The sequence below is a fragment of the Octopus bimaculoides genome, chromosome 19 (assembly GCF_001194135.2).
Source record: "Octopus bimaculoides isolate UCB-OBI-ISO-001 chromosome 19, ASM119413v2, whole genome shotgun sequence".
Taxonomy (NCBI): domain Eukaryota; kingdom Metazoa; phylum Mollusca; class Cephalopoda; order Octopoda; family Octopodidae; genus Octopus; species Octopus bimaculoides.
The window spans coordinates 30,217,355-30,224,784 of NC_068999.1; positions in this window are offsets into that span (position 1 = coordinate 30,217,355).

The following is a 7,430-nucleotide window of genomic DNA, read 5'->3' on the forward strand; positions in this document are numbered from 1 at the left end:
TATGTTGAAAGGTGATAGAGAGAGAGAGACTAATGTCTCTATTGCAACTATCAACCTTTTACACTGGTGACCCTGACGTGATTCTGTTCATGCAGTTTCTCTTTAATGGCGATTTTTGTGCCAGCTTTAGGACCAACCGTTTTTTCAGTTCTTTCACTACAATTATTTTTCTGTGTCGTCTGTTTTGTCTTCGACACACAGACTGGTGTGAGGCTATTGTAGTGAAACCTCTCTCTCGGGCATTCAGTCATAAATGATTATCAAGCGGCTAACATCTAGCCTTCGGCTGCCTTTGACTCGTCTGTCCACCACCCTGATTCGTTTTCACTTGCGCGGAAATTGTCCCCAGTTCTGCTTCGCGCCAGGATGCATACCGTCCAATCGTGGCCTCCAGATAAGGTCACGTGAGAGAGAGTTTTTCTGGGTTTCCGGTGAGCCCTATTTCATCTATAAATAAGCCCGCTCCAACGACGCCAGTCGTCTTCGATTTCAGATCTCTCACAGGTCTGGGCGCTGACCACACACACATACAGAACACAGCTACAGCCAGATTCCAGCGACGACGTCTTCACCACCTATGTACTGACTACCACAATGGCGTCGCCAGCAACACCATCACCAACGCATACACCTTTATCATCACCATCACCAACACATACACCTGTGAAAACTCCACCTTCATCGTTGAGAACTACCACAAGTGAACCCTATGTCACTAGATCTGGCCGTACAGTGCACTGTCCAAAGAAACTCTCCAAGACAATTTATATTTGACTGCATTGTATATTATTGCATTTTTCAGCATTCCTTTTGTAAAAAAGGCTCAAACTGTGTTTTTCCCTATTAGTGCTGAACACTCAGACATTTCTTGCACCACTGCATCAATCACAAGTAATAAAGGAACTGACCTAATATTTTGTTCGCAAAAATTTCTTTTTACCAACGTTCATACATACACCTGCATGCTTACACTGTCACACTCATGCACCACATCATGCCTTTCCCGTTTGTTTCTCATGTTCTCTGCGCCCTTGTAAACACAACTTACCTCTATTGAACCCTTCGTCGGTCACGTATTTAATGGAGGGAATTGTTTGTCCTTTACAACGCGCCAGCATGCTACACTTTCGCTACTGCTTATTTTAAGTCATTTAAGACCTCATGCATCGGCTGGCATATTCAGCACCGCCTCAGTCCCTGGCATAATCAACACTGTATTTGTGATCACTGCACTAGCATACTGCCTCAGCCTTGCATCACATCCATCCACTCTGACAGGTTATACATTCTGAATGTTGATTTTTCACTTTGGTTCTGAAATGTTGCATTTTTACCCATTTTTGCTTCATCCGTTTTTGTCATGTATTCATTTGTTTCTGTATAACTGTATATACATTTTTTTTGCATTTTCTTTGTACATGCGGCAGCATAGACCCTATTTTTCGTGAGAACTTTGTCCTTCACTCATGTTTCTTTCTTAGATGGTTCGTTTCTTTTTCTTAGAAACTCTCTAGCCGGAGAATAATGTAGAGACCTCTTTGACCCTACCTGAGCTTTTTCATGCCTGGTTGCTGGGAGGTGGGGCACCCTTGTATTGAGTACTACATGTTCTTCGTAGCAGGGGGCTCCCAGTGTCATCAGATGCCGAGGCAATTGCCCCCTTCTGCACCCCTAGAAATCCGGACGTGTCTCTCTCACTACTTTGTCCCATGCCTTCCTGAGTCTACCCCTTCCACATATCCCCTTCACAACAAAGCATTCGTTTCAATTTTAACCACACCATGGTCACAGCAGGTAATATTTTTACCCATAATTTAAGAATTTAATGTGAAATGTGACTAAAGTTTGTTGTAGGAAACTAGTAATAACGGTACACCCCGCGAACGTGACGAATGGAATAACCTAGTCACTATAAGTAAAGAGAGTACGTAGTAGGTGGTCAGAGATAGTCGTGTCTCCAGAGTTGTCGAGTCGTTTGATTCCCTGTTGTAATTTGCTGTAAGTCGCTTCATATAAATCGCTTGTTGTTTAAATGTTGAAGGTCTACTGTACCTAATTGTTGAATTATCGAAATTGTTGAATTGTTGTGCGTTACCTGTTGGTTTTTGTTTTCTTCCCCATTTATGGGTGACGTTGTTACTAACGAAGTAATGCAGAGTCAACCAGTTCCAGCCGGTAGTTACGCTGCAGTAACTGGGAAAAGTTTGACGGCGGATATTTTACAAGTAAAAGAGGTGAAGATATATGAGACAAATTTAAAGAATTTGAACAAACTGATAACGAAGGAAGGAGAAAGACTGCGGTTGACTCCGTCGAAGGAAGTAGTTGAAAGGACAGAAAAAAGGACAGTAATCTACAGAACTCTGTCTATAGCTACCAAAAGAATTGAGATAGCTGCAGCGGAGGCAGTGGAAGAATGTATAAAGAAATTAAGAGCCTCACAACGTTTTATATTAGAGGCAAGAAATATGGCACAGTGGAGGTTCGCTTCGCGAGCGAACAAGAAGCGATAAAGCACTCCACTGTGCCTTTGAGATCGTCTGGGTGGGTACTACTGCCAACCTACTGTGGCAAACGTGCGGCAACAGTTAGGATTAGTAGAGTGCTCCCGGAAAATGACGAGGCGTGGCTGGTGGTAGCCATCCTCTACAACTCAGAAGAGGAGACGAAAATCCTCAAAATTACAAGAACAACAGAGGTAAACTGTTGGGGATATGGCCTTGAGGTGACGGTCTAAATCAGTTTACTAGACCTCCACAAAATTGTAGAAGAGGAAATATTACCCAACGAGACGAAGGTAAGAGTGGTAGTGGAGGGAAGATCTCCCATATGCTTTCAGTGTGGAGTACGGGGACACATGAAGGCTAAGTGTCACCAAAAACACGAAGAGGAGGTAATGGAGAAGGAACGGCAAGGAGAGGAAGAGGTTCAAGGCATAGAGTAGCAAAGGCCAGTAGAAAATATGGAAGAAAAGTATATAGTGATGAAGAGAAAGAAGAGAGAAGAAAACGCGGACTTAACACCAAAAAGTCCCATGAAGAAAAGAAAAGGAAGTGTAGAGGAGAGACTAGGTTTACCAAAAGGAAGAAAAGCGAACAAGCAGAAAAGAAACGAGATGTCGGCAAAATAAAGCGAGAAAGACGTAGAGAGAAAACAGAGATCGATACAAGCAACTAGCATGGAGGAGAAAGTAAAAGGGCAGGAAATAAAAGGAAGATAGAAGAGGAATGACAACAATTGAGTGAGATACAAGCAGAGAAGAAAGAGATGGAAACACCAGCAACAGTAGAAGAGATTAGTGATGGAAATCAGAAAGAAACACTGAAGGGAAAACAATTAAGAACTACGATACAGTACAGAAAAAAATGTGGAGATTGAAAAAAAGATCACGCAAATGAAAAATGTAATTAGGGTGAAGTTAGGGCCCACTGAGTACAATGAAGGATTAAAAGCAGTTTTGCATGTAAAACATTCAATTTGGAACCATTCAGAGCAAACAGTTCAGTATCATTTGAGCTTGGTCTATTAGATAAGAGTGCTGTATTATCTGCGGAGTCCATATCTGTGATGGTTACTGCTGGCACTCATGATCATTACTGATCTATGATGAAACCAAGGATCATGCATTGCATAATCCAATACAGATACAAACAAATATGGTGCAGGTGTATCTCCTTGTAGCACCCCAACTAGTATTTGAAAGAATTTAGAGCACTAAAAATTGACTGAAAGAGGGAAAAGCTGCTGGCCCTGATGAACTTTACTCTAAAGTTATCAAAAGGTGCAATCTGGATTAAATAATACTGGATTTGTGAATAAGCTTTTGCAGAACCAAGAAAGTCCAGATCAGTGGTTTGAGATTAACTTGATGCCAATTCCAGTGTCAGGAAACCTCAGCAATGAAACTAACTACAGAGGAATTGTACTGTCCAATATCTCACTCAAAGTCATCAACCGAATGATCCTCAACGGGATTTAACAGGTCCTTCATAGCCTTGTAAGACCAAATCAAAATGGATTTAGACCAGGGAGAGCCAAAACATTTCAGATCTTAGCCCTGGAGCATATCATAGGAGTTCAATCAGGACAGCTACCTGCCATTATAACCTTCATGAACTTCATTGTTTCAAAATATTGAAAATCTTTCAAGCATATGGCATTTCAGAAGAACTAGTTCTTGCTATTGCAAAGACCTATGTGAAAATCAGAACTCGTATGTTGTCATCTGTTGGAGAAATGGAATTCTTTCAGAATAGCTGTCCCGTATATGTTGGAATTACACAAATTTTGTCACGATTTTCTCATCATACCTTTGGAACAGCAACTACTAAAATGATATATTTTTCTTTTTCGTAATTTTTTGTCATTTTATCATATTCTACATTCTGAAACATTTGTAACTCGCATCAAAGAAAAAAATCTTACTCCCTCTTCCCTACTTCATTGTACTTTTCACAATAAACGAAAAGTCAAACATTGCAAGTGAATGTGTGAGAAAAAATTTTAATTTTGAAAAATGTATCTATAAAGCGATATTTTCAGTCATTTATTTAAACTTTCTCTGCTACCTCGTCAAATACAATTACATGCGATAGATGGGTTTTGAGATATGAATTTGCTAATTTTCCAAAATTTTAAATCTTGTGCATGAGGGATCCCACCGAATTTCAAGTATCCGCCACTCCCATGGTTTAAATCCAATCCTGAAGAAAGTGTTTTCAGACACTGGGCATCACAGAGAGAATGACAGAGGACTGAGACTTCTGGCTATTTGCTGTGCTTGAGACTACACATCAAGCTAAGTGAAATCATGGTTGTCCCTGTGTTCTTCTTCAGTTGAGCATCCCTAATCTTGCAGACTTATGGGTGCTGGTACCATGTAAAAATCACCCATACTAGTGCTACATAAATGCACCTATGCCGGTGCTGCATAAACGCATCCAGTACACTCAGTAAAGTGGTTGGTGTTAGAAAAGTCATCTAGCTGTAAAAACCAGGCCAAAACCAACATGGAACCTGGGCAGCTCTTCAGTTGGCCAGCTCTTGTCAAACTATCCAACCCATGCCAGCATGGAAAACAGATACTAAATGTTGATGATTGTTTACCCTGGGTCAGATTTTGTAGTGAGGCTCAGGAATTCAGGAGTTTTGGTAAATATGGTGCTACTCCTTACTCCATCACTGCTCCCATGTTTGTTCTAACCTGGGTCGGTAGTTACTTTTTAGTTACCCCATTTATAGATCAAATGGCAGAAGATGGACCTGTGGCTAAACTATACAGAACTAGGAGAACTGGCCTTGAAACATGGATCCTACAGGCTCACTGGTATGTGAACATGGTCTAATATCATGTGAACCAGTTTCCCTACCTAATATTGAAACAGGCCCTTTGCCTTAACCCTTTAGTATTTAACCAATCATTCTACCTGTTTTATGTCCGAACTATCCAGATCTGGCTTCTCACACTTACCCTATAATGTCATTTTGAAAGTAAACTATTGCATCGTCAAAATCTCAGAGCGTGATTAATTCAAGGCATAATAAATAAGCTTTAGTTTGATAGAATAATTTGAATGCTAAATGGTTAAGGGTAAGTTCAAGGAAGCAGGAGACTTGTTGGGTAAACTATAAATAACCTCAATAAACTGACAGAAAGCAATGCAAACCACTGCTGTATCTTGCCCACAAAAAGTCTTGAATCCTCACACTTTGGCATAAAGTTCCATGATCGTTGATTCCTACAGATTTGGTATATGAAAACAGAAAAGCTTGTTGTGGAATTTTATACATAAGGAGCATAAACAAGATGTTCAAAACACTTTTCATACCATTTTTATTCTCAGTATAAAATATTTAATTACTGAAACTCTACAGAAGACTGAGAAATTGAGTAAAGAATCACATATTGTCAATGTATTTATATCTTGAAAGTCTTAGAAGGAGGTTTTTTTTCTTGGATATCAATAAACGATACTTGTATGATGTGATATTTAACTGATTATCAGTTGATGTAATCTGCGGTCTACACTTGTAGAATAATAAAACTATTTTTGTGAGTTTATTAACTTTATTCAGAAAAGTGATTTTAATTTGCCTCTTTTTCACAATTCTTGAAGTAGCATTTTGCACCCCCAACTGTGTGGACACCCAGGTTGTAAGATCCAAGTAGTACAGAAATGCCCTTTTTTTAGTGTTTTTACTCATGTCACTTATCCCCAGAATATCTCTCTGATTGAGCTGATCCAACGTCAAAAGTGTTTCAGCTATGACCCTATATCTAGGATTTGGTTCAAGGGAGATTTCACTGCTATTTCTGTTTGTCTTTCTGTGTGTACATGTCCATGCAAATACACATAAAATACGCATTGTGTTTATTTGTGTATAACTAAAACCACACAACAATGCTAAATACACACACTTATGATAGAAGTGAACAAACAATGTTGATATGTTGTTTAGTGTAATAACTGAGTGTAGTCTTGACCATGATAAATCTTTGTGATTAATGCAGGCGAGCCAGCATGGAAGGTGGACGTTAAACAATGATGATGATGATGATATATCATCATTATATATTCCAGAGAGTTAAACTAATACATCCATTTGTTGTTTACACCACCTGTCTTCGTCTGTTGTTTTTTTTCGTAAATTCTCCCATATATATACATATATATATATATCTTCACACAGGCATACATGATTGCATATGTGGATGTGGTGTATGTACAGGTGTTGTTATTGCTACATGCACCAACTCACATATGCACCTGAACATCTGCCACATACAAATACTAACTTCCTAGTTAACCTGCCTTTGATATTGCTGTACCTCTTATGTGTCCATAGCTTGCACTAGGTACATCTTATAGAGTTTCTACCTACACCTTTTTCTACAGATCGAGCAGGGCAATCTACCTGAAGGGGTTTGTGTTTTGTCTACCTTCCTACTTATTAGGACTTTGGTTTTAGCTAGGTTGACTCTAAGGCCCTTCGATTCTAGTCCTTGCTTCCACACCTGAAACTTCTCCTCTAGTTCTGATAGTGACTCAGCAATTAGTGCAAGGTTACCAGCAGAGAGGAGCTCCCAAGGCCTTCCTATCTTGAATTCCTCTATTATCGCCTGAATAAATAGGAGGAGGCTGAGGACAGAACCTTGGTGGACCCCTACCTCTACCCGGAATTCTTCGCTGTACTCATTGCTAACCCTCACCTTACTGATAGCATCTCTGTACATGCCTCGCACAGCTCTCACTAACCATTCTTCTATCCCTAGTTTCCTCATTGACCACTAGATAAGGGATCGGGGGACCCTGTCAAACGCTTTCTCCATGTCAACGAAAGCCAGGTACCCCACCCCTGCACATTCCTACCCCACAATCCCTATATGTCCCTTTCCACTCCACCCCACCCATACATTTCACTCCCACATA